The 27,419-nt window shown below is 39.9% G+C and overlaps 1 protein-coding gene across 3 annotated transcripts in view; it reads left to right on the top strand.

The window, feature by feature from the left end:
* Window positions 1–27,419, top strand: part of SYT1 (synaptotagmin 1) — a 507,893-nt gene that overhangs the window by 253,506 nt on the left and 226,968 nt on the right. The window lies entirely within an intron of this gene.

Here is a 27,419-nt window from a genome sequence, read left to right as displayed (position 1 = left end):
CCCCCCACCCCCCTCCCCGACACATACACATACTGGATTTTTCTCTGTTCCTTCATTTTAGGGGGAGGGATAGCTCAGTGGTTTGAGCATTGGCCTGCTAAACCCAGGGTTGTGAGTTCAATCCTTGAGGGGGCCATTTAGGGATCTGGGGTAAAAATTGGGGATCAGTCCTGCTTTGAGCAGGGAGGTGGACTAGATGACCTCCTGAGGTCCCTTCCAACCCTGGTATTCTATGATTTCCATCCCCTAAACAGAATATGAACCCAGTGATATTCAGACAAAGTTTTAACCCCCGTGTGTGTGTACTGAAAGTAAGTACAGCAAGCAGTCCTATTCCTAATAATGGTATCATGATGATACTTGCATAGCACCTTTCAACCAGGGATCTCACGTAGCTGAAGTTGCATAACTTAGATCGATTCCCCTCCCCTCCCAGTGTAGACCATGCCTGTGTGTCTCTGGCTCACACATACACACACACACTGTTTTTCACACTCACCTCCCAACACATACTTGTGGTGGTGTTGTTATTTCTTGATACTACTTTCAAAGGGTATTATTTTGGTTTTTTTGACTGATCTGTGCATTTCATAATTTTTATTTCTCTATTATGCTTAAATTTAATCACTGGGTAGTGAGATCTAAAATGCCTAACCTGTCCTGGCTAGAGTAATTATCCCTATGGTAACTTTTTAAAAATATGTATTATATCTAGGTTTTTGGTTTCTACTGGTGGCCCATGTCCACACATTACCTTGATATGGTGCACATAACAAATTTCATTCCACACACATGGAAAAAATTAGAGGAACACTGCTTATGACTTATAATGGGGCCAGAGACGATGGCATTCTTAATATTTTATTTTTATATTGCTGGGTAGTCAATGCTTAATTTTTGCCTGGCCTTGCTGGCATGAGCCTCAGTGCAACTAGGCTTGGCAGTTCTTAGCCCCGGCTCTCTGGGCTCCTGGCCATCAGCTGCTATTCTCTGGCCGACCAGCCTGTGCTTAATTTGTGCCAGAGCTTGCTAGGGCTAAGCCCTGGCACCTCTTTCATTACAAATTAAGCACTGTGGCTACTATTGTTTCCATTTTGGAAGGTAGTCCAGAGCAGTGCTTCTCAAGCTATCGGATGTGGGGGACTGGCATTTTTTTTTTCCAATGTGCGCGCAGATCGGCAGCCGATGGCTCGTGGACACAGCACCGGTCCGCGGACCACCACTTTTCCAGAGACCTCTGCACCCCAGGGAGAAAAGAATGCAAGAGGTGTAAATATACCAGCTATTTAAACAGAAGTACTGCATAATTTTTATGGTGCAATATATGGGTAGTAATTATAGTATCTGTCATTTCTAGGCTAGTTTAAAGAACTCAGACATTCACTGCACCTGAGTTAATCTGTATTTATATGTATACAGCTTGTGAGTTATTACTTAAAAAATATACACACACTCTGTGAAGTAGGGAAAATTATAGCATACATTTCCCAAAACTTTATAAAGAGAGTTGACAAAGGAAATGTAAAAGAATCTACTAATGAATCTTTTGTGGGTGCAAAAGCTAATTAAATATTTTAGTTGACTGCAATTTAAATCATTACACTGCAAGTAAGAGTAGAAGTTAAAAAGAAAAGGTAAAAGCTTAATCATCTAATTCTTATATGTTTTCTTTCCATAGTATTTTTATTGTTTTATATTTTCCTCCATTATTCTCTATTCCAAAAATTAATAAGGCTTGAAATCTCTTTTCAATATGCACCCCCATGTGAAGATTCTTGCACTAATTATTGCTTTCCTTATCTACAGCAGCTCTTCTAGCAACAAGCTGTCTCTACATGAACCATATGTAAACATTTGTTGGGGGGGGGATCAAGATTACCTCTCTTAGAACAAACTCAGTGGTTTATTTCAGTTGGAATAATCCAAGAAATACTATATAGAATATAAAACGTAAAAGGAACTATTTAATTTTTATAACAACATTATTTTGAAACAGCTCAACATTTAAATTCAGTGGGTGAAATCGTGGTCCCATTGAAATCAATGGGAATTTTGTGATTGACTTCCGTGGGGTCAAGATTTGACTGATAGTGGGTGTTAGGGGAATATGTGTAGAGATTTCATGGAATATATAGATGTTTTAACACATAAATAAAATTCTCATATGGATTGCATTGTCTTTGTTATCAATATGAATAACATTGCCTATTCACCAGTTTCTTGTGCCTCCCAGGTAGCCTTTTTCTATTTATGTACTTGCTCAGCGCTTCTAGTAGCGACCACTAATGCATCTCCGTAACATAAGTAATATAAAGAGGGTGTTTTAAAAATAAATCTATGCACAAAATAAACATATCAAAGAACGAATGCTACTTAGTTCAGGTGAGCAAGTACCTGACTTTTTCCACTGAATGCGTCCGATGAAGTGAGCTGTAGCTCACGAAAGCTTGTGCTCTAATAAATTTGTTAGTCTCTAAGGTACCACAAGTCCTCCTTTTCTGTTTGCGGGTACAAACTAACACGGCTGCTACTCTGATGCCTGACTTGACAGTCTATACTTGTGGGCCAGGATAAAAACGGTTTCAGCAGACTAAATAATATATGCTGAGTGCAGGCTTGGGAGTCTGAATCTTCATGAATTTCGTACTACATGTTCATTTCTCAAAGTCTAAAACAAACCACGATGGCCAGTTACACCAAATCTACATATGGGCAATGATTAGTAATTAAATGGTTCATTTTTCTTATTCAATAGGAACACAAAAAAGAAGTTATTCAAATAATTCTAAACAACATTTCTAACATTCAACTCTCTCTCTCTGAAGACCTAAATCTCTCATCCAGATTCTCATTATCTCTCCCATCTTTGTCAGTGCAGCTTCCTCCTTACTGATATGCCCAACACATGCATTGCTGTGCCCTCCTCCCAACAGTCCATACAAAACCACCAGAAAAGATCTTATCTTCTCTTCCTCATTCTGACCGCATCTTTTCTGTGAATCTCTTCTCCACCACATCAAGTTCAAGAGTCTTGTGAAAGCCATTGTGACACTACACAGCTCTGCCCTACTCCTGTTCTTGTCTCTCCTTGAATAACCCTCCTCTTTCCATTCTGTCAACAATTTCAGCTTCATAAAAATAGGGGGAAAAGAGACATATTTTAAAGGTGGGTGAGGTTATATTTTTTTAATGCACCAACTTCTGTTGGTGAGAGACACGTTTTTGAGCTTCTTCGGAGCTCTGTGTAGCTTAAAAGTTTGTTTCTCTCAGCGACAGAATTTGTTCCAATAAAAGATATTATCTCACCCACCTTGTCTCTCTAATATCCTGGGACCAAGATGGCTACAACAACACTGCATACATATTTTCAAGTTTGATCATGTGTGTATAAAATTCACTGGTTAAATCTAACTGCACTTTGAAGTGTTTTAAGAAACTTTGATAGAAGGTGTAAACTTTAAAGTTGCTCTTTATAAAGTTGTGGATAAATTGGAGAGAGTCCAGCGAAGAACAACAAAAATGATTAATGGTCTGGAACACATGACTTATGAGGAGAGGCTGAGGGAGCTGGGATTGTTTAGCCTGCAGAAGAGAAGAATGAGGGGGGATTTGATAGCTGCTTTCAACTACCTGAAAGGGGGTTCCAAAGAGGATGGCTCTAGACTGTTCTCAATGGTAGCAGATGACAGAACGAGGAGTAATGGTCTCAAGTTGCAGTGGGGGAGGTTTAGATTGAATATTAGGAAAAACTTTTTCACTAAGAGGGTGGTGAAACACTGGAATGCGTTACCTAGGGAGGTGGTAGAATCTCCTTCCTTAGAGGTTTTTAAGGTCAGGCTTGACAAAGCCCTGGCTGGGATGATTTAACTGGGAATTGGTCCTGCTTTGAGCAGGGGGTTGGACTAGATGACCTTCTGGGGTCCCTTCCAACCCTGATATTCTATGATTCTATGATTCTTTTGCATGATTGTTTCATTAGTGAGAGGTGATCTCTTTGGTTAAACTAGCTTCAAATGATGATTGAAAAAGGACATCATTTTATGGAGATATCTTTCAAAATTTTATAGAGGAGATGAACAGTCTTTCTAGACCTCTCCTTTTTCTGTATAAAAACAAGCAAATTTCAGTTTTCAGAGAAAGAAAAGGAGTACTTGTGGCACCTTAGAGACTAACAAATTTATTTGAGCATAAGCTTTCGTGAGCTGAAGTGAGCTCTAGCTCACGAAAGCTTATGCTCAAATATATTTGTTAGTCTCTAAGGTGCCACAAGTCCTCCTTTTCTTTTTGCGGATACAGACTAACAAGGCTGCTACTCTGAAAGTTGTCAGAGAGTTCATCTAGTTTGCACATTTTTCCATGTTAGTAGCATACTGCATCCATTAAACTTCGATAAAAGATTAAAAATGGCAAGATGTGATCACTTTTAGAGGGGATTTTTGGTGATATTTTTTTCACATTGTCTCTGAATTTAAATGAAAAGTCAACCCAGCTGTCCCACTTTGTTGTTTAAGTGTCCTAGCTGTGGCTGCTTTGAAAGTGCCTGTGTGCAGGCAACAGTTTTTCTGTAGAACATCCCTTCAAATAAATGGAATGTCAGTTTGTGCCAGGTACTTTTCATGTGCCCTTAGAAAAGTGCATTCAGTCGGTGTGTCTGCTCCATCATTAACTGTGAAGTGGTTGACATCATTGACATTTACATTTTGAGATTAAAAATTTAACAACTGCAACTTCAGCATTAACACCACAATCAGATGAATGAGGAAGTTCATACTTTTTTCCCTTGGTGCTATTGTGTCAACCTGCTAGGTTGCAGGCTAGGCAAGATGACAGACAATTGTTTTACTTTGCAAAGGTTATCTTCACAAGCAGAAGGGCTAGCAGCCTCGTCACTATAAAAGAAAAGCTGAGATTTTGGAAGACCAACCATCAACATAAGGAATTCCTAAATCTGCACATTTCCATTGTCATTGGTTACATTAATAACTTTGCAATGTGAAATAATGTATTGCTAATATAGATTGTCACATCAAGAATAAATGGCATATAAAATAATGCTTTAGTATTGTCGCGATTTCCAAGGATTCAAGATGTGAGTTAATTTCTCTTTAAGAAGATAAAGGAGTGGACTTGGACAGACAACCAGAAAATGATCCAGTAATCTTTATTTACATTATGTTATAGTTTCTGTGTGTGGCCTGTCTATCTTGATTACCATGGAATATGAAGGAAAACTGCTTGAAATTAACTGCTGTGAATAATCCTCATATTATTTCAAATGGGCCCTCTGTGTGAGAGACAATAGCCTATCACATCTCATGACTGCCAAATATGGCTCCTATCCAGCAAGTTGCTGAGCATTCGCAACACCCACTGGTGTTAATGGGAGCTGAGGGAGTTCAGAACCTTGTAGAAAGCACTCTGAGGGCTTGTCTATATGTTCATCTCCTGGGATCCCGCCAGCTTGCTTCTGAGTGAGAATTGGTTGATTGTTTTAACTATTTGTTGGGAAACTCCTTTGCATTTTGTATCAATCTTACTTTATAAAATAATACAAGAGTGTTAAACTTTTGACACATCACAGGACCTTGGGCCAGATCATGTTCTCAAGTAATAGTCTCCCCAGCCATATGTCTCGCACTTCTACATAGATGGGTAATAACCAGTTAACTTCAGGGCACTATCTCCCCTTCCTAAAATCCTACAGAAGGTTGTCCATGGAGTTGGGATCTGCAAAGAAGAGAGGAGAGGGGTAAGGCAGGCTTAGGAGCAAGAAGAGGATAACCCTATATTGGGCAGAGTTCAGGTCAGCTGATATACGCTGTCTCCATTCACTCCCAGGCAGCACAGAGCTTACATGGTGAGGATTCCCATTTAAGGTATCCTTGTATTCCTGACTCTCTTAACAGTCCAGGAGGAATCATTTTCAATTGACTCACCATGTGTTCCTTTGGTCCTAAAGCATCTCCAGGTGGCTTATATTATTACTTTAAACTACCACAGCTTGCTGTAAAACAATCTCTTCCTTGCCTTTTGGAAGCCCTTCTGCCTATTGATTCCCAGTTATAGAAGGTCTGGTGTGGTAAACTATTTTTAACCTGCAATGGAATCCAGTGACACACTGAGTCACTTTAGGGAATAGATGAAAATTAGTTATGTTTGGGTTAAATTCTCCAAAAGTATTTTTTTATGCGAAACTTCCTTTGACTTTCTTGGATAAGCAAACAAGTGGATAAACCTTGGGCTCAAAGGAGTTAGATGACACCTCCTTTCGGGATGAGTTTATAATTTTCCAGAGATGGAAGCATTGGGTGCACCACTGGTAAAACTTGAGGACCACTGGGGAGAGCTTGTTGGATCCAGAGTTTTTTCACCGTGGGTCCTCCCAATTGACTGCCCTCTCACTCTTTTGACAGGATGAGTCCTTTAAAACCAGTGCTATTATTAGCTTTCTATCTAGATGCTGATGTGGATCTCACAATAATTAACTGATTTTTATCTTCACAACACCCCTGTGAGGTAGGCAGTGCTATCCCCATCTGTGGAGCCGAGGCACAGGATACAGTAAGTGACTTGCTCAGGAAGTTTGCGGCTAAGCTGGGAATTTAATCCAGATTTCTTGAGTCTCAGTCTTGTGTTTTGTCTTAGTCTCTATCCTTCCTACCACTGTGCCTTATCCTTATCCATGCCTTCCTCTAAACCCTTGTATTTTCCCAGGCCCATCCACAGAACTCCTAGAGCAGAGGTGGGCAAACTACAGCCCGCAGGCCACATCTGTCCTGTGGGACCGTCCCACCCGGCCCTGAGCTCCCGGCCAGGGAGGCTAGCCCCTGGCCCCTCACCTGCTGTTCCCCCTCCCGCGCAGGCTGAGCATGTCATGCCGCCAGCGCTCTGTCCCGCCGCTCTTGCCAGGTAGCCCAGCGGCTTGGCTGGCTCCGGCATGGTAAGGGGGCGGGGAGCGGGGGGTCCCGGGGCGGCAGTCAGGGGACAGGGAGCAGGGGGTGGTTGGATGGGTCAGGGGTTCTGGGGGGCAGTCAGGGAGCAGTGGGGGTTGGGGGTTCGGGGGGGCAGTCAGGGGACAGGGAGCAGGGGCGGTTGGATGGGACGGAGGTTTTGCAGGGGGCACTCAGGGGATGAAGAATAGGGAAGGTTTGTTAGGCTTGGGAGTCCCAGCAGGCCTGTCGGGGGTGTGAATAGGGGTTGGTTCAGTCAGGGGACAGGGAGAAGGGGGATTAGATAGGGGGTGGGATCCCGGGGGGAAGTTAGGGGTGGGGGGGCCCAGGAGGGGGTGGTCAGGGGACAAGGAGCGGGGGTGTTGGATGGGTCAGGGATTCTGAGAGGGGCAGCCAGGGGGCAGGTAGGGGGAGGGGACCAGGCTGTTTGGGGAGTCACAGCCTTCCCTACCCGGCCCTCCATATAGTTTTGCAACCCTGATGTGGCCCTTGGGCCAAAAAGTTTGCCCACCCCTGTCCTAGAGGATTTCTTCCCTGTTGGGGAGCTACGGAGGAGAATGCCGTGGACATGCAGACCTCTCCCTTCATGTCTATGGCCTGTTCTCTCCTGCCATGTTCTCTTTTGCCTTGTCGAGAGGAGAAGACCCTGTTACTCTGAATAAGGAGTACAAAATCTAGCCTTTGGTAATTTGTATTCTATACAGAACCTGTGCTGCCACATTGTTCCCTCGAATTTTTGACAGGCTGTGTGTGCAAAAAATTTCTTCTGTGCAAATTGTGCTTCTGTGCAAATTTTTGTGCGTGCGGTGTTTCGCCACGTGTGCAGGTTAGGATCTGTGTACACGTCCACAGCTTAGAGGGAACAGTGGCAGCCAGGCTTTTTCTTACCGTGGGCATCATTTACAAATGTAACATTTGCTGTTCTGCAGTTATTGTCATGCTGCAAAATCTGCTATCCTAAATGCAGTTATTGCAGGTATTGAAACTGTGTTTCCAGGGGTGCCCACAATATGCAAGCCCAAACATTGGTGGAAGGCTCAGTTATTGTTGCTGCTTAATATATATCAAGCCTTTCATTTTTTTTTAAAATAGGTAACTATTGAGGTGGCTTTCAAGAGACATACACTAGTGACACTGGGGAGAGTATCAGTTTAACACATCCTGTATCTTTAATTGGAAGAACAAATCCTGATACTGTACCGGAATGTTTTTCAAATTGTTCTCCTGTTCCTCATTTCAGAATACAGAACAGCCCTGTAGCAAATGCAATAAAATTCAGAGAGCTGAGAGCAGTGCACCCCTTTTCTCATAGCAATATCTTTAAACCTGATTTCTCCTTGGCCATACTCTGTTCACTGGTTCATATTTTGTTGAACTTGATCTCCTTTGGTCCCAGTTTTGGAAAATGCTGGAATTTTGGAAAATTCATTATCGTCGGTAGAAACTGTGATCCTCATTCAACAAAGCAATTAAGCATGTGGTTAAGGCCAATTGAAGTTAATATTTTGCTGAAAGGGGTCTTGGGACACTCAGCACCTTGCTAGATATGCTCTCAATATACTTAATTGATTCCAATGCAAAGTAAAGAGTCTTAATGCACTAATTACTGCATTACACAGGAATGCTGTAATTAATACCATTGTTAATAAATACAGATTCCAAATAATACAGAATTGTATTTTCTGAACCTTTTGGCCTGTAAACAAAGAAATGAGTAGAACAGCAATGAGAAAAGAACATCTAAAACGGGCTTTGATGGTATAGGTACTACTACTTTTCAGCTATCTAAATCCTATCATTCCTGGGGAGTTTGGTACACACCTCTCTAAAATGTAGCCATGATGTCAATTCATTTCATTTACTGTTATCAGAATTACCTTGTCATGTTACAAGACCATTTGATGTTAGCTCACATTGAAGACTATGTGATAATCAGAATGTTGCATTAGAAAACATCATTTTCAATTACAGTTGGGCACCTCACTTTCACTACGTCAATTATGAGTTGTCTTTGGTTAATGCTTCATGCATTGTAAAGCTATAGCTAAAAGTGTAATTATCACATTAAATCAGCTTCTTACAGAGGTGATTTCATACTAGACCAACCTTCCAAAATTCTACTTACTCAGTTATCTGCCTGGAGGAGGTGCCAATGGTTTTGATGGGCAGATAAAATGTCATCATACCATTGTCAGAATGAGCATGTGGGGTTTTTGCTTAAGGTAGTATATTTTTCACAGTGACTTAATAAATCTCTATTCGCCTATTTTGCATGTATTTATAAAGGTTTTCCTTTGCAAAGGAAAGTTAAATTGCTGCTGCCACAAAATATCATTCTGTGTTACTTTAACAGAAAGGTCTGTATCTCTGAAGTGAATGGTTGAGAAAGCTGCCCACCATGTGGCTTGGGAGTTTATGAATAGAGACTATAATTTTTTAGTACGGTGCAAGTTCCTTGTTTTTCATTTGTAAAAAGTGCAAAAATAATAATAATATTTTAATGTCAATATTTAATGTTGTCATCTTGCCGCTCATCCATTTATAACAGAAACCACCTTCCATAGAGATTAAGCTCATTTTGTGAAATTTTCCATGTAACAAAATATATTTTTATTTAATGCCTTCTGACTGCTAAGTTTTTACTTGAAGCAGGTATTTTATAAATGCATTCACAGTGTTTTCCTAGATATCAATCAGAGTTTTAAGAAGTTTAATTTGGCTTCTCTTCCTTTAGAGCTTAGTAGGAATTCTTCAATTTTAATGCTGAGGATGAACCTGCAAACACCATGGAAGATAAATGTGCTAATGAGAAAATATTCTGGAATGCTTCAGATCTGTTTGCAATATTTTATTTATTTATTTATGTTCACTTCCTGCATTGACTGTTAAGTAAGAGAGGGTAGCTTAATGACTTACAACATTAGAATAATGTGCCGTGGTAATTAAAAAGGTACGTGAACATTTTGCATAAGATTGTAGGCTTTCTAATTACAGCCTGAGAAAACCCACCTGGTGAGCAAGCTTGATTATTATAGTTAATTTTATTTTACTCTTTTATGTATTTTATGTAGTAATTTTTTTCTTTAAAAAAATCACTTCACTAATGCTCAGATTCTGCCGTGGGTTGTAAGCCCCATTGAAGTAATTGTTTTAGTCACAGCTCCCTGATTGTCAGGGCAGATCCAGGCTACAGTGAACTCTGGTGTAGGTTTGAACAGCATGGGGGCTGCTCTAATTTATGCCAGCTGGCTATGGTGCCTAAGGAAACATACACCAACTCAATATAGCTGAAGTGCAGTGTGCTCCAGTTCCTATGCTGGAAACAAGTACAGGGGCATGGTGCAGCAGACAGCTATGCTGGTTTCATGCCTACTGAGAACTCCTCCCATGCGAGGAAAATTCTCATTTTAGTCAAATCTAATTGCTTTCCAGTCTTCTGTGCTGCTCATGTGTCTCAAAGGACCATGTTCTTGGTTGCTTTCTTGTCCTACTATGGAAACACTTATGGTCATGAATGATATCGTGCAGCAGCAACTTATGTTCCTATAAACTCTGTAAATTTAAAATAAAATTTGTGGCCCTAGGGATAGCATAATTAAAGTAAAAGGATAAGTGAAAAAGGGAAGGTAGGATTGTAAGAAAAACAAACTAGAGAGGAAGCAAAGACAAAAGGAAAACAATTAGGAAAAAATAAGTGTAACACTGTGGACTTTACCATTACCAAATCCTCCCTTCTCAATTCTGTCTACTCCCCCTATTTAAAGTATCCCATATAGGGTTCTGCATAAGAGGCATATGCACAGTTGTGCATATCTGCACAGATTGACGGGGAGAAGAACAAAAACACTGGCCCTGAATCTACACCACAACAGACTCCATGCTGAAACAGTTCCATTACTCAAACTTCCCTTTCCTGTTCCACCCCTAAGTAGCTGCCAGATTCTCAACAGTTGGGAAATAGATTTTTTTCCCTAATCACATTGCATAATGCTGCACAATGGGAATATTGGGAATAACATATAGAGATAGGAAGATGAATGAAGAAGTCAGAAAAATTACTGGACAAGATACCCTCTCACAAATTATCAACAAAGGAAGACATCAGTGGCTGGGACATGTGCTGAGAACGGAAAAAGAATGCTTACCAAATACCGCCCTTGAATGGAAGCCAGAAAACACAAGAAGAAAGGCCGCAAATAACATGGAAACTATCAGTTCTGAACAACATCAAGCACCTCAACATGAAATGGGAAGATTTAGAGAGAAGGGCAGTTGACAGGCAATGATGGCAAATGTGGGTAGCCCAATGTGCAGCAAAGCATGGGATGGACTAAGGTCTAAGTCACCATGGTATTAATGAGCTTCTGTGAAGGAAAAGGATGTAGTGAAAGTGGTATCTTGAAAGTGTTCACTGGTATCCCTGTTTTTTTAAGCCTAGGTTTGGCATTGATTCCGTGTGTTGTACCTTTGCTGGACTTTACCCTGGCTAGCCGCAGCGGTAGTACAGGAACGTTTTATAACTGGTGCCTGGGTTGATATATTACAGAACCCATGGAGTTAGAACCCATAGTAGTGGCCTTAAATGTTCTTTTATTATTTGGCTTTTTTCATCATCTCTGAGTCTCATGTGAGCTTTTTCCAAACTTGTAGCCTGTGACCCAGGACTAAGGAGATAAAACATCTTAGAAATATAAAAGACAGAAAAAGAAATTATGAGGAAAAATTAGTTTCAAGCTTCTGTTGATAGATTTTGATATAGCAAAATAAAATCTTTGCCCATTATGCGTAGACAATGCAGTGATGCTAGGCTGTTGTAATAGGAGTGCAGCCCAAAGCACAGCAGAAAGGAAAGCATACCATGATCCAAGAGTCAGGTGGTGACGAGTCTGCACTAAGGAAAGATCTCTCCTCCAGAGTTTCCTATTTTACTGTAACTTGGGGGGCAGAATCAGCACCAGCATCTGGTATGGATGGCAGAGCTGGCGAGAAAAATATCTGTTTCCTGAAAAATATTGAGGTTTCAAAATGTTTTGCCATTCCAACATGGGGCAAAAATAAACTCTTTCACAACATTTTGTGAAAAAGTCAGAGAAAGACACCCACCTCAAAATAGCCAGTAGCCTGGTGATCAGGGCACTCCTCTGGGATGTGAAGGGCCCAAGTTGAAGTCCCTGATTCAAATCAGATACAACCAGTACATGAACATGGGTCTCCTACATCCCCTGTGAGTGACCTACCCACTGGGCTACTGACTATTCTGGGTTGGGGTAGTCTGTCACTCTCTCTGAATGAAATTTGTGTTGAAACCAACATATTTCTATTAAACACCTTGCTTTTGACAAAATAGCATTTTTGATGGGAATAAAAATAATTTTTTTCAACCAGCTCTTCCAGAGAGAGGCCAGGTGATGGAGGAAGTAGAACTCTAGAGATGTGGGTTCAATTCCTGGCTTTCCCACAGGCTTCCTGGATGACCTTGGATAAATCCTTTAATCCCTCAGTGCCTCTCTTCCCCACGTGTAAAAGGAGGACAATAACACTTCCTTTCTCCCACCCATTGTGTGTTTTGTCTGTAAGCTGTTCAGTGTACAGTGTACCCCTAACATGAGGGAACCCTACACTTGATTAGGGCATCTGGGCACTACTTATTAATTATTGCACTGTATTGTATTAATTTAATTTAAAATTATTTATTTTACTAGATGATTGCTTACCTACATAAATATTGAAATGTTCACAACTCAAAGTTTCAGAAGATAGAGTAGAGAATTTAACTTAATGAACACATAGAAGGGAATACAAAGTTGCAAACAAAGCTTAAAAACGCAACGGGCCCAATCCTATCTTCCTTAATCATGGAAAACTCTGATTTACGTCTGTGGGAGTCTTGCCAGAGTAGGATTGGGACCTATTTGTGTTAATTAGAAGTGCAAAAATGGTGTGAAAAGAGTGGTGATAAAGCACAGCTGTGGGAATGAATAAGCTGTTTCCTTCCCCCATGAACAGAAATACAAACAGCCATAATATGACTGCAACATGCTGCCCTGATTGCTGTGTTGCCATGTTTGCTTTGTAACACTTCATCAGTATGCAGTATGTCACAATGCAGTGTCATCACATATTAACTCACTAGAACACAAGTATGTCAACACAATGCCAGGAATGAATGGCTCCATTCAACACAATATATCCTCTCCCTCTTTCTCCATCCTCCCTTCTGGCTGCCAAAGAGAAAGAGATCCCAGCAGCTCCTTATCTCAGATTTGCGGTTTGGGGTGGTGCCCAAACCTCTGATCTGTTTTCATTAGGGACCACTAATCAGACTGGTGGAGTCAGTAAGAACCATGTACAAACAGCTGCTACGGATGAGGCACATGAGCTACAAGCAAAGTATCTCTGACTTAAGACATAGGAGAGATGGGGCTACAGGGCACCATTTAAAGTGGGGGACTATGCTAGGCAGAGAGATGAGTCCTGCCCCCAGAGGTTGTGATACAGAGGTGGGGTTAGCATCCTGCCCCTGTGGGTGAAAAGTCCTGGTTTGGGGGTGGGGGGGATTGGACAACAATCCTATCCCGTATTCACCCCACAGTGGCTCCTGTCCCAGAGCTGGTCTGCTTCTCCACTCTGGCCCGTTGACTTTCCACATCATGCAGGCAGGGACCTCCTCCCATGATTCCCGACCCCCCACCACTGAGTCTCCTGCCCCAAGCTGGGCTAAGGTGAGCCAAAAAGGTGTTGGGCCATTTTTCAGATGACCACCCACCTCTCCCGCTCCATAGCATATGCAGGACAGTATTGCCAACCCTAAGAGTTAGCAAATCATGAGTCAGAATAATTAGAATTCATGAGAATGGGCTAAAAATAATGAAATTTAACAACAACAACAACAATATTTTTGGTCTGGTTTTTGAACTCCCCAATCTCTGCTGGTATGTGTGTGAGACAATTACAGGTTGAAAATTCAATTTTAAATGCCAACAAAATGTACGCACAAGCCCTGGGCTCCCCAAATCATCCCCACTGGCAATCTCCCACAGCTGCCCCATCATCAGCCAGCCCAAGAAGGGCTTCCAGGGGGGCTCCTCTGACCCTTAACTCCCCCTCACTGGGCTGTGGTGGAAGAGGAGAGGGCACTACTGCTGAGCATGGAGTGGGGGCCAGCTCTGCTGTACTGGACCTGCTCTTGGACCCAGCCCTCTAAGAACACACAGAGGTGTCTGGTGCTCAGGTGCTGGAGGCAGCTGTCTGCAGTGGTCAAAGATGGAAATTGCAAGGAGTTCTGGGAACTTTCCTGAGCTGGCTGTATTTCGTCACAAGAAACCCTCAAAGTCTATAAAATCACAGTAGTGTCACAAAGTTGACCCCCCCAGTGTAGGATGACCTTGTAAAACAATGTTCTCTCGTCGTTCAGTGTGAAAATGTGTGCTGATTGCACATGTAAATTCATTTAATTAATTTCTAACTGATGTTTGTGTGCACTAGAAGTTACAATGGGTATCACAGAACACTTCAAAAAATATTAAATACATTCTACTCCCAAACTTAATTATTGTTGTACATCCCATTTATAATAGGATATTTGGAAAACAAGAAAATCCTTAAGAATATGTTGCAGTAATTGTTACTTGACAAAAATAATTATTGTGAATGATCATTCACTTGAGATAATTCATTGCTTCAGTGTCAGCTGGGAGATCAACACTTACGCACTACACTTTTTTGCCTTGATCATGCAATCAGTGTCTCACTTGCTAACAGCCTGTATGTGGTCTCACTGAAGGACAGGCTGGATTGCATAGATTCATAGACCTTTCTATATCATTCTCCTTTCTCCTCACTTCCTCACCCCTCTTCCCCATGAAAGAAATTGTTTTTAGCCATTCCAAATAGCGTTCATGCTGCATAGGCTTTTTCTCTGCATAAGTGCCTAACTCTCCAAGGAAGATAGTTGTAGTATCCATATTCATGACTTTTGTTACTATGGGAATTCTTATATTTTGGATTGTTTGGCTGGTGTTTGTTCATTTTCTTTATGCACATTGATACAGCTGCAGCAGTGTTATATAACTCAAAGTGTTAATAAAAAAAGCATACATATGCCTAGAAATGAAACATAAAGATTGGGAGATAGCTCAGTGCAGCAGCTAAGAGACATGACATATTGATATTCCCCCTGTTGAGAGGCCATGAAAACATTCAAAGTATACAGTAAAACTTTATAGTTTTAGATCACTGTCTGAGTATCAGTAATCAAATGTATTTTACCTCTTTAATCAGTCTAGACTGTTCCACAAAGAACATTGTGTTTAAATTAGAACTAGACTGTAGAATTCATTGCATTTTCTATCATGACTTTTAATAATTTATTGATCATGTGTGTATATGACATTATGAGGCAGTAATAAAACATTACATTGTGAAGTATTATTCATTAGGTTAAATAGTTTGTCATTGGCTCGGGTATCTTTCTTCAGTGTACTCTGATGTGCACCAGGACCCAGCAGCTTGAGATATGGAATTAGCACATTGTTTCTCGGGGAATGCCCTTGAATGTGCTTGAGTAGCTGTCTTTTGCAAGACGTGAGCTGCATTGCTGAAGGAAAGAGTGGAAATTTTATTTCTGGCACCATATATTAATCCTGTGTGGCTGTGTCTACTTTTATATCTCAGGAAAGCTCTTCAGAAATGTCAGGATCACTGTTCAGTGATTAACGAACAGCCAGTGCTGGACAAGTGTTGCAGCTGGGGAATCAGTGCTAGGTCACTTTACAGCAACTTGTGTAGAGCTCCAGAAAGGGACTATATTGGGTACCAGGTAAGAATCCAATCCTCACTTCTAATGCTCTGAAGATATTGCTAAGAAAATGATAAGCAGGGCTAAGGCCTCTCCATTGCTACCACATGAAAAATCCCCTCATGTAAATTTTTAAGAAAGACTTTTATAATGGGTGGATTTTCTGAAATGTATTTAAGATTTAAATAGCGGCATGATTGACAAATCTCACTGATCATAAAAAGCTACCAGAGATCAACCTTGATGTGACCAGCCAAGAGAGACAGCCAGCATGACTTTTTATTAATGTCACATGCCAAGGAACATTGTGTCACTTGCTAAGATGGATGGAACAAAATGTTTCCATTTGGCATAATGCTAAGATATGGAGAAAATTGCAATCAATCAAATGCAGCAACCTTAGTAAATCAGGAGAAAAAATAACACTAGCAACATACTGTGTAACTGTCTCCTATTAACACTCAGTTATTTTATGTACAGAAATGTAAGATTTGAGTCTTTTTTTTATTTTCAGACTTTTAATCAAAATTTGTATTGTGAGAATTAAATGTGTGTGGACCTACTGCTTGAAGGAATTATTCTGTACTTCCCTCATCATTTAAAGCTGAAAATGTCTGTGCCTGCCTATAGTATACAGTACATTAATGAATTTATTTATGATAATCAAGTCAGCCACAGAAAATTGGAAAAATATTACTCTTTGAATTAGGCAATATCAGACAACAGGCTGCAAATTGTGATGAGCGCTGGCCTATGTCCACATGTACCTTTTTGTGTGCAAGGTAAATCCAAATGCTACCAATACATGTGAGAAGTAAGGATATACAGTAAAGTGCAGACCTTGGATATTTTTATTGTAATGATATAGGTTTTTTAATATTAAAAAAGTCATATACTATACAGGATCGTAGAGATACATTTGTATGTGCAGGTATGTACAATATCTAATGATGATGCTAAGTATAAATTACATCTTTAGCAGGAGATCTTTCAGTAATCATAGGAACATCACTATTAGTGAGTGTTACATACATGTATGCATACGCTTTACCATAAATTCTTATGTATTGTGCTCTCTGTGTGTGTTTGTGTGTTATGTTGTCATAGGTAAAGCTTAATAGATGTTCTCTTCCTGTTAAAGAACATATTCTTGGCATTAAGTAAGGCCTCGTCTACATGGGGAGTTATTCAGGAACAGCTATTCCTGATTAATTCCCCGTGTAGACACTCCTATTCCCGAATAAGCATGGTTTTATTCCAAATTAACTTAATCAATTTTGGAAGTGAATTAAGCTAATTCATAGTAAACTAATTTGGAATAAGAGCATCCACATACGGAGTTAATTTGGAATAGCTATCCTGCTTGAAATTAAGACCCAAATTTCATCTGAATTAATTTCTTAATGTAGACAAGTCTAACTGTAAATAAAACATCATTCTTTGCCTGCAAGCTTCATCTCATTTTGTTTCTCTTTTTACTTTACTATAAAAACAAACATGTTTAGCTTTCTCACCTTTATTTTTCTTCATGAAGAAAACAAACTCTCTGCCATCATGGGTGAAAATTGCTGCTGAAAAGCCACGGAGGGATCAACACAGTCAAAGAGCAAAAAATGTTTATAACAAAGAGAAGCTGTTGTCATTGCTGCATATTGTAGTAGTGCTGCAGCTACAGTTACGGCATCTTTAACTTAGATTTTGCTTTGGAAACCCTAAATCAGGAGAAGTAAACATCTCTCGGTTTAGCTATTCTAGATAAAAAGGGGCAAACTAGAAGCAATGAGGCCAAAAGTTAAGGGGTTGTTTGAAGACTAAAGCCCCAAAGAGATGATGAAACACAAAGTCTCTGGAGCAAGAAGCACATTTTCACTAAAAGAGATTATGACCCTCCTTGAGGGTCCGTTACGCTGAAATAAATCTGGAGTGGCCTATTGAATCAACTGGTGTTAACTCCTAAATTTTTCTTTGATGAAAATGGGAGCATCTGACCCTATACTAATCCTTGTTATAAAACTTTGCATACTCATTTTTAAAGTTCCATTCAAAGGATATACATTTTACAAAATGTCATTGATATGCCGTAGACTCTGTCGGATAACATTAAATTAATTGGGCTAAATTCTATTCTCATTTACGTCAGTCAAAATATGCAGCAGCTCTGTTGAAGTCAGTAGAGTTACTCCAGGTTTATATTCATCCAGCTGAGAGCAGAATTTGGCCTGATAATTTTAGATGAAAAAATGTAAAACCTCATTCTGTAAAATGCATTATTTAGTATTGACTCCACCATAATCTTATTTGGTTAAATTAAGTAAAGGAAACAATCAATCAGTGTTTCATTTCCTTTTAAATATCTATGTCCATCTTAGTTAAACTAAGCACTGACATTGTTTAGTTCTTTGTTAATTAAACAATGTTTCAGTCATTTGCAGTCTTTATTTTTTATTGACCCCATCATGTGTGACATTTTTCATTTGCTTAATATCTGGCAAAAGCCTGTTGCTGAATTTCCTATTCCCCACCAATTCATAATTGCCTCCCCCCACCCCCACCCCCAAAAATCAAAGTGTTTCAAACACACTTCTACTAATTTCCATCACTAGGTTGCTCAAAAAGCCAGAAGAACTGATCCTAGTGAGTGTCATGTCCTGGTCACCTACTAGGACTGCTGTGAGGAGAATCCAAGCTGCGGTTGCTCAGGATCCCCATGGTGTTTAAAGCCTGAAGTCCAGCCATTGTCCTAGTACCAAATATCAGAGTCATTAGACACTCAGGGCACAGATTTTCTATCAGTGTCTAACCTGCTATCCAGCTGCCTAGCTGTGCCTTTGCGCACAGCGCTGACCTTTCAGGCTCCCTGGCACTTAACAGATCCCGCTCCCAGAACTCCACCCAAAAGGTCTGAAGCGTCTGATTTACAGTTAAATTCTCTCAGGAGTCCACAGCAGTTGTGGAGCAGTTAACACACTCACACACACACGCGCGGACACACACACACTTTGCACAATCCAACACCTTTAAACTGAATCATATAAAGCACAGGGGAGTATGTATCCTGCAAAACAAACATCTCAGATGGCAATATTCCTCATTTTCTCACATCCCTTCCCTTGTGCATCCTTGAGGAAATATCTGTGTCCAGGAAGGCATGTAAACAAGGTGTTCCTTGTTCATGCAGGCTGTTGCATGCTAATTGGTCTTTCTCCCACATTGGTGAGGGTACTCAGCTTCTGTGACCTTACTGTCTCCTGCACCATGCTTCGTCATTCTGTTTGCCACCCCATCTTGTTCCCCTGGGTTTCACTGTGCAGCCCACCTAGTTTTCTTCTTTCTGTCTTTTGGGTGACTTTCCACTGTGCTTGTCTTTGTCCCTCCCTTTGGAGGAGTTAAGCTAAAACTGGTTTTCTAAGGATGCAGTTCACCCATTGTTCAGGTGTTTGCGCCTGAATAGAGTCATTGAGTCCCACCCCATTGTTTCTCGGGGGTGGGGGTAGGGGGGGTGTATGGTAGAGGACTTGCTAGCAGTGGTAGATCCGCATACATATTGGTATTCATGACACAGCAGTTTTTCATAATACAACTTCACAATGTCAGCCAGAATTCTTAAGTGGTACAGATTTAGTGACAATGCATCACAAAGGATAATAAGCAAATCTTCCCTTTTTATGGGGAAAAGTGTATAATAAAGCAGACCCATCTAGATTTTATTGTTTTCCAACATTATTCTTTGTACTTCATTCCCAAGAACTCTGTGCTTAGCTTGTTCATTTATTAGAATTTTCTTACCACTGTGGTTCTAAACTACATAGAATGGATGGTGCTCCTCAGATAAACTCTGCTCTCAGTTATTCCAGTACCTTCAGTGGATATATTGACTTTGGTTAATTTACCTTGATGTAAAAGACAACAGACTTTGGCCCCTTGCCTTCAAATAAAGAGGTTCCAGGCATGAGTTCTTGCAGCCTTCACAAAAATCCCATACACAGCAGACATATGACGAATTAGTGACTTCAGAGAAGAGAATGAGAGAACTTGTTTGCCATAGCTCAAGCAATGCAATGAGCACAAAAAAGCTGCCTATGTTTTACTGATGTGTCATTACATATATTATCAATCTACAGCATATAATGAGTATCCGTTATGGTATATCATCTGAAGGAATTTATCTGTCATTAAACTGGTCAGCATCCTAAGATTTATCTTTAAATAAAAACCAATCTGTATTGGTTTATGAACTCATTTACATATTTAATTGATGAAAATGTTGAGAATAAAATGTAGCTGTGTTTCAATATTCAACCCATGAAGTATGCCATAAACTACTGTAAAAAAACAAAACACCCCACTTGTTAATGGTGAAGCGTAGAAATGGACAGAAGACTGAGTAGCAAATAGAAAAATGCACCACTATGTTGGTGCACGGGGCACTTAATAACAGGCCGGAGAATTAGATTCTGAAATTTCATTACAATGAATTATTAATTTTGAAAGCCAGAAGATTTTTTTAATCCCTTTTGTAAGGATGAAGAATAATTTGTTGGCTTGTGCAGGGTTAAATTACATTTGGAGAGCTTGGATTTAATGTGTCTGCCAAGCAGTGACCAGACAATTTAAGTGCATTTAGGCAATCAAGGATGAACACCTACTCATGGCTGAGCTTGTTTTTGTGTTCACCATAAGTGACACAGCAGCCGTGCCTCACAACATGACATTCTGTCTGCAGGCAGTGTTTTACCTGATGTGGTAATAGGAGCCAGTAACATCTGTGAGAAGTTTTCCCACCTGGAAGTCACTTATACATATGACACAGAGATGAAGGAAAAATAATTAGAACTGGTTAATATGTAAAGGAGGCAGAACTACTTAGGAGAAAGGAATATGGAATATGAGCAATAAGAATTTGACTCTTGTGGTTTTTATGCCTGCTATGCTAAAGCCAAAATGAGTAAAGATCTCTCTTTAGGAGACCGTGTATGAAAACCTTTTTGTGTTGGTGATGGAGGAGGAGGAAAAATGAACACCCATGTTAAGGTGTAATTGGACTCTACAAATTTTAATGTTGCATCTGGAGAACAGATTAATGTAAACTTCTGCAGGTATAATTACTGAAGATAATTGAAATGCAGCATGGGTCGGGGGAGAGGGGAGGGAGGATTTTAAAAATTGCCAAGCAAATAAAACCACAAGCATCAAAAAGACACAAAGTTTGTGATAAATGGTTCATTTAGGCATACAGTGCTGTGTGGGCAAAATTGGACTGCAATCATAGCCGTTTCAAAAAATGAAAACATTAAGAGAAAAGGAAATTGGACAGAAATGGCATGGAAATTACAGCCTTTGATCCGTTTTTGAAGAACCTTTTATGAGGCATCATCATGAGTGGGCAGCAAATTCTTTCCAATCTCCTCTTAAAGCACTTGTGAAAGCCTGGAGACCATGAGACAGAAATAAATGTTTAAGTACAGATTGTGGTGGCATATCTCTCTGACCGTTTTTTTAGCTTTTATAAACAGTATAAAATTGCACTACATATTTAAATTGTTTTCACATTTTGATATGGAAAGGAGACCATATTTTTGTTTCACACCATTGACCTACTCACCAATGTTCTGTTAATAGTCAAGAGCTACTGAATGAAAAACACTGGATATTACTGTTCTTGAGGTGTTAGAACTGCAGGTAGTATTTGCAGGTTTTCTGTCTGAAGGCTGATCTGAGTTGGGTTGATTGTTTTTCTCTAGCCAAGACAAATCTTGCGTCTTTATTCTTCTTAATCAAGTAAAGTTTTGAATCTTCTGGTTTATCCTGCGATCTCAAATGAATGATGATGTCCTTTGAAATGTACAATAAAATAACTAAATGTAGAACATGTTTAGAGTAAGAAAGTAAATTGCTAACATGAATAAAATACTGTAATTGCCAAGGCCTGCACAGTCCAGCTCTGTATTAGGTACAATTAGATTAAGCTCTGAGGCTATAAAACAATGATGATCAGAGGCTTGTTCAATCCAGTATTAAAATATCTGTAATTCTGCTGTAACACGTTAATGCATGGATGTACTCTTTGGTGTTCTTTATTAAGTACCAGTAATTAATGGATTCAACATACACTGAGCTAGCTGACCCATTTTGTAAAATCAGAGTAATTAGCTTTCAGGTAATTGGTCAGATTAGTTACTGTACATATAATGACTGCAGATTGTTGTCCATGAAAGGAAAAATGTTACATCCTGATTTCAAGGAGCAGGGATGCTGTCATATAAAAGGAATAAGCACATTATTTTACGTTTCAGTAAACAACAGCTGGATTCTTCTGAGACTGCTGCTTAAATCAGATTCGGGCTGCCTGAAGCAAAATCTCTGTTTATTTTCTTATTTTATTTGACTTGACTGGGTTCTGTTTTCATTAACATTTCTATTTGACCTTTTGAATTAGAGAACCTTTCTATTCTACGAAGATGTTGCTATAAAAAAAGGTGCCAGTTTGCTTTAGATCTGTGAAATTTGGGATCTATGGCTTTTTGTAGCATTATTAATGTGAAATAGAGGCCATATATTTCAACCAAAGCTAGAAGGGGAAACAATATAAATTCATTAAAAATGTTTTTTGGACTGAAAGTGACATACAACAGAATGTCTGTCTGTCTGGGTTTTGTTATTGTTTTATTGCATAGATGGCGGAGATAGATTTGTAACTTACACTGATGTGGCTGATATTGTTATTATTATTAATAATCTATATATTTTCCAAAGGTTGCTATTCACTTTACAAGCAAATAAAAGATGGAGTCTCTGCCCTGAAGTGTTTATAATCTAAAATTAGACAAAGCACAACAAGGGAGACAACACATAGCGGTGCCTGGGGCAAAGGACGAGGAGAACAAGAACTATGTGATGAGAGCATATTGTTGTGCTTCTTAAAGATTCCACATTTGAATGCTTACATTTTCTTCTCATTTTATATACAACAATAGCTAATAACATCAGCAATGGGACTAGCCTGAAGTGATAGGGGTTGATATGAGAGAATTGAGAATTTGAGAGGGGAGGTAGAAGAGATCTTTTGCAGGAGTAAAAGGAGAGGGAAGAAGATGGACACAGTAAGAGGTAAGGATGAGAGAGAAGGAAGACAAGAGGGGTGCATAGATGGAGGCAGAAGGTAGATCAGAATGATGAGATGCATGGTGGGCATGTGAGTGTGAAGCTGGTGAGCAGAGGCAGTAGCTAAAGGCCTCATCCAATGCCCATTGAAATCAATGGGAATCTTCCTGTTTATTTCAACAAGTGTTGGTTCAGCTTATAAATCCTGAAGGTGGCAGGATGTTAGAAACAAGAGATACCACAGTCAAGACAGAGTTCACTCCTGAAAGTTCAGCTGATGCCCGGGGCCTTTTGGGTTTGAAGCTTCCCTCCTCTACCTCCTGCTGCTGTTGGTGGCTGGTGGCTGCTGCTGTTGGGACTCCTGGAGCTGGGGGCCCTGTAAGAGGCAGCATTAGGAATAACCATCCACAGAGGTGTATTCTGTGTTGATGTAGCCGTATTGGTCCCAGGATATTAGAGACACAAGGTGGGTGAGGAAATATCTTTTACTGAACCAACTTCTGCTAGTGAGAGAGACAAGCTTTGGAGCTTGCACAAAGCTCTTCTTCGAGTTCTGTAAACTCACAAGCTTCTCTTTCTCACCTTGGTCCAATAAAAAATATTACCTCATCCATCCACAGGGTCTATTTTAATACGTCTCTTCAAAACACACTGAAGTGGTGCAGAATGAACTCTGGGCTAAAATAATATTGTAAATTCCCAAGTTCTCACAGGAAAAGCTAAAAGCAAAGCTTTGATTTAAAATTTAAATTATAGTATTTTTTATACCGAGCCACTGCACTATAAAGAAACTTAAATGATCTTTATCAATTTAGCACAAGGTTTGCCAGTGGGTCTGCTTTGCAAGAAATTATACTGTATGCACAATATATCATGAAGCCCTGAGCTGGTAGTTTAATTCAGTCTTCCCTGCCTTTCTTTACATCTTTGGCATCCACATGCTTTTTTCTTCATTTTAAGACTATTCCATCATCTAGTTGTGTGATAATGTGTGGTATACATGCCCATGTTACTTAGCCAAGAAATTAAATGTAACTTCATCCAACCTCAAATGCTAATCTTCAAAATCATTTAAATTTCATCATTGAGAGCTCTTTCCATGTTTAGGAGCATTGCTGGCCTGTTTGTTTCCTGGTGGGAGGATAAGTAATTGGGACTTGGCTGTCTTCTGTAATACTTCCCATATTGGTCCATGTGGTGTTGTTGGAGAATGCTACAATGCATATTTATTTATTTTGATTTATAAAATGCACCAATAAACATAGGAACTATAGAAATCCTCTGCAAAAAATCCTGAAAACTTTATACTGTCTCATTCCCAAATGCTCCAAAATAAAGACAAGTTTTATAGTGTGTCCAAACAGTTGGTAAAGCAGATCTCTGGCAAACCAAGGCAGGGAAATGCATTCCAGAGTATAGGGGTATTCATGGAAAACACGTAAGAACATAAGAATGGCCCTACTGGATCAGACCAAAGGTCCAGCTAGCTCAGTATCCTGTCTTCCGACAGTGGCCACTGCCAGGTGCCCCAGAGGGAATGAACAGAACAGGTAATCTTCAAGTGATCCATCAGCTGTCCCGCATTCCTAGCTTCTGGCAAACAGAGGCAGGGACACCATTCCTGCACATTCTGGCTAATAGCCATTGATGGAACTATCCTCCATGAACTTATCTAGTTTTTTTTAACCCTGTTATGGTCTTGGCCTTCACAACATCCTCTGGCAAGGAGTTCCACAGGTTGACTGTGCGTTGTGTGAAGAAATACTTCCTTTTATTTGTTTTAAACCTGCTGCCTATTAATTTCATTTGGTGACCCCTAGTTCTTGTGTTATGAGAAGTAGTAAACAACACTTCCTTACCTACTTTCTCTACACCAGTCATGATTTTATAGACCTCAATCATATCTCTGTCTCTTTTCCAAACTGAAAAGTCCCAGTCTTATTAATCTCTCCTCATACGGAAGCCGTTCCGTACCCCTAATAATTTTTGTGCCCTTTTCTGAACTTTTTCCAATTCCAATATATCTCTTTTGAGATGGGGCGACCACATGTTCACACAGTATTCAATATGTGGGAGTTCCATGGATTTATATAGAGGCAACATGATATTTTCTGTCCTATTATCTATCCCTTTCTTAATTATTACCAGCATTCTGTTCTCTTTCTTGAGTGGTAACAGCCCATTTAGACCCCAACATTTTATATGTATAGTTGGGATTATGTTTTCCAAGGTATGTTACTTTACATTTAGCAACATTGAATTTCATCTGCCATTCTGTTGTCCAGTCACTCAGTTTTGAGAGATCCTTTTGTAGCTCTTTGCAGTCTTCCTGGGTCTTAACTATCTTTAGTAATTTTGTATCATCTGCAAATTTTGCCACCTCACTGTTTACCCCTTTTTCCAGATCATTAATGAATATGTTGACTAGGACTGGTCCCAGAACAGACCCCTGGGGGACACCACTCTTTACCTCTCTCCATTCTGAAAACTGGCCATTTATACCTACCCTTTGTTTCCTATCTTTTAAATAGTTACCAATCCATGAGAGGACCTTCTCTCTTATCCCATGGCAGCTTACTTTGTGTAAGAGCCTTTGGTGAGGGACCTTGTCAAAGGCTTTCTGAAAATCTAAGTACACTACATCCACTGGATCCCCTTGGTCCACATGCTTGTTGACCCCCCTCAACACCTTACCAATACCCCTTTCGTGTAGATCCAGAGAGCTCCTGCTTGAGCACAACTGTACAGAAGTTTGGCAGCAGTATAAGAGAGGGGGGTCAGGTATAACACATTTCCCCCCCTTAGAATCATAGAATCGTAGGACTGGAAGGGACCTTGAGGAGTCTAGTCAGTTCCCTGCACTCACGGCAGGACTAAGTATTATCTAGACTGTCCCTGACAGGTGTTTGTCTCTCCTGCTCTTAAAAATCTCCAATGCCGGAGATTCCACAGCCTCCCTAGGCAATTTATTCCAGTGCTTAATTAAAACTCAAGCACATTAGGCCTTAATAGATATTCATCTGCATCTCAGATCACAGCATACAGTAGGTGAAGTGAAAAAGGATTTAAGTATAACAAGCAGGTAACAAAGGCAATCTTGCTTCTAGTGGGAACTCTCTACACTTAGAATAGAATTTTATGGCAATGGAAAACAGGCTGAGTCCCATAACAGTTTGTTTCTAGTAATTTTTTTTAATTGGGATTACTTTAAATATTAGAGGTTTGTACAGAAAATGTAATTGTTGGTTTTCGGCATTTTCTGGAATCCATAGAAACACACAATCACCCTTATTTCTTTTTAATAAGATTTTTAATGTGTGTGTATGTGAAGTTCTTCTGTCTTTCAGTCCTTTTCTCCATCCAAACTGAGATTGAAACTGTAAAGTATTGTTTTATAGTAAGGATTCCCATTTTATATACAAACTTCAAGCCAATAGTATTGAAAGTTGTTGTTGTTCAGTAGTATCTGTAAGGATATTGAAACAATCGTTTATAAAAAGATGGTTTTCAGGTTTTAACATACTGACCTTTTCATTACTCTTTCCAGTGGTCATTTTCATATAAATGAAATTTGTAAATAGCAACCTGATTCCTTTCCACATTGGATTGATTCCAGTGAATGCTCTCAAGGCCAACCATGTAGAGACAATCTTACCTCTGCCAATCTCTTTCAAACTAAGTCATGGATCCAGAACTTTTTTCAACAAATGCTGGATGTTATCAACATAATAACAAAGAAAACAACATTAAACTAGCTTTCTCCTGTTTCTCTTGTATTTCCGCGTCTCTTTTCCCATAGTCACCACTAGAGCTATGCAAATATAATTTTAATCCAAAGTGAAATTTGCTAGTTCTTCTTTGCGTAAAACATTTCTAACTGTGTCTGAAATGTCACTGTCAGACTGGAATACTGGCCCTTTCCTTGCCTCACCTTCTGCACTAAATAGAAATGAAACCCCCTGAAAATCACAGGCCTCTTTGTTTTTTCTTTTTAAAAAAGTTCTCTAAGGAAAGGGTTCATGCCTCTGAGTGCTAGCTACCTCTTCCCTTTCCCTCCTGTGTTTTCCTGTCAGTTTCAACTCTCTGTTGCAGCATCTTTTTCAGCCTGCTGTTTTCCTAGAACAGACCTGTAAGGCAGTGCATTGCACCTTCCTGCAGGCACCAGTGCTGTCTGCAACCTTCAGAAACTTGCCACTATGCCACCAGGGATTTGGTGGCTCCTAGGAGGACAAGGTAGAATACAGGCAAAGTTGTTAAAATTACTTAGGAAAACTCATCTCTTTCAAACTATTATTTCTTTCATGAAAAGGAATCATAGAATCATAGAATATCAGGGTTGGAAGGGACCTCAGGAGGTCATCTAGTCCAACCCCCTGCTCAAAGCAGGACCAATCCCCAGTTAAATCATCCCAGCCAGGGCTTTGTCAAGCCTGACCTTAAAAACTTCTAAGGAAGGAGATTCTACCACCTCCCTAGGTAACGCATTCCAGTGTTTCACCACCCTCCTAGTGAAAAAGTTTTTCTTAATATCCAACCTAAACCTCCCCCACTGCAACTTGAGACCATTACTC

Source organism: Lepidochelys olivacea (assembly GCF_965140295.1).
Source record: "Lepidochelys olivacea isolate rLepOli2 genome assembly, chromosome: 1".
Lineage (NCBI taxonomy): Eukaryota > Metazoa > Chordata > Testudines > Cheloniidae > Lepidochelys > Lepidochelys olivacea.
Note: the sequence above shows the minus strand (reverse complement) of the source record. Positions and strands in the feature narration are given on the sequence as shown.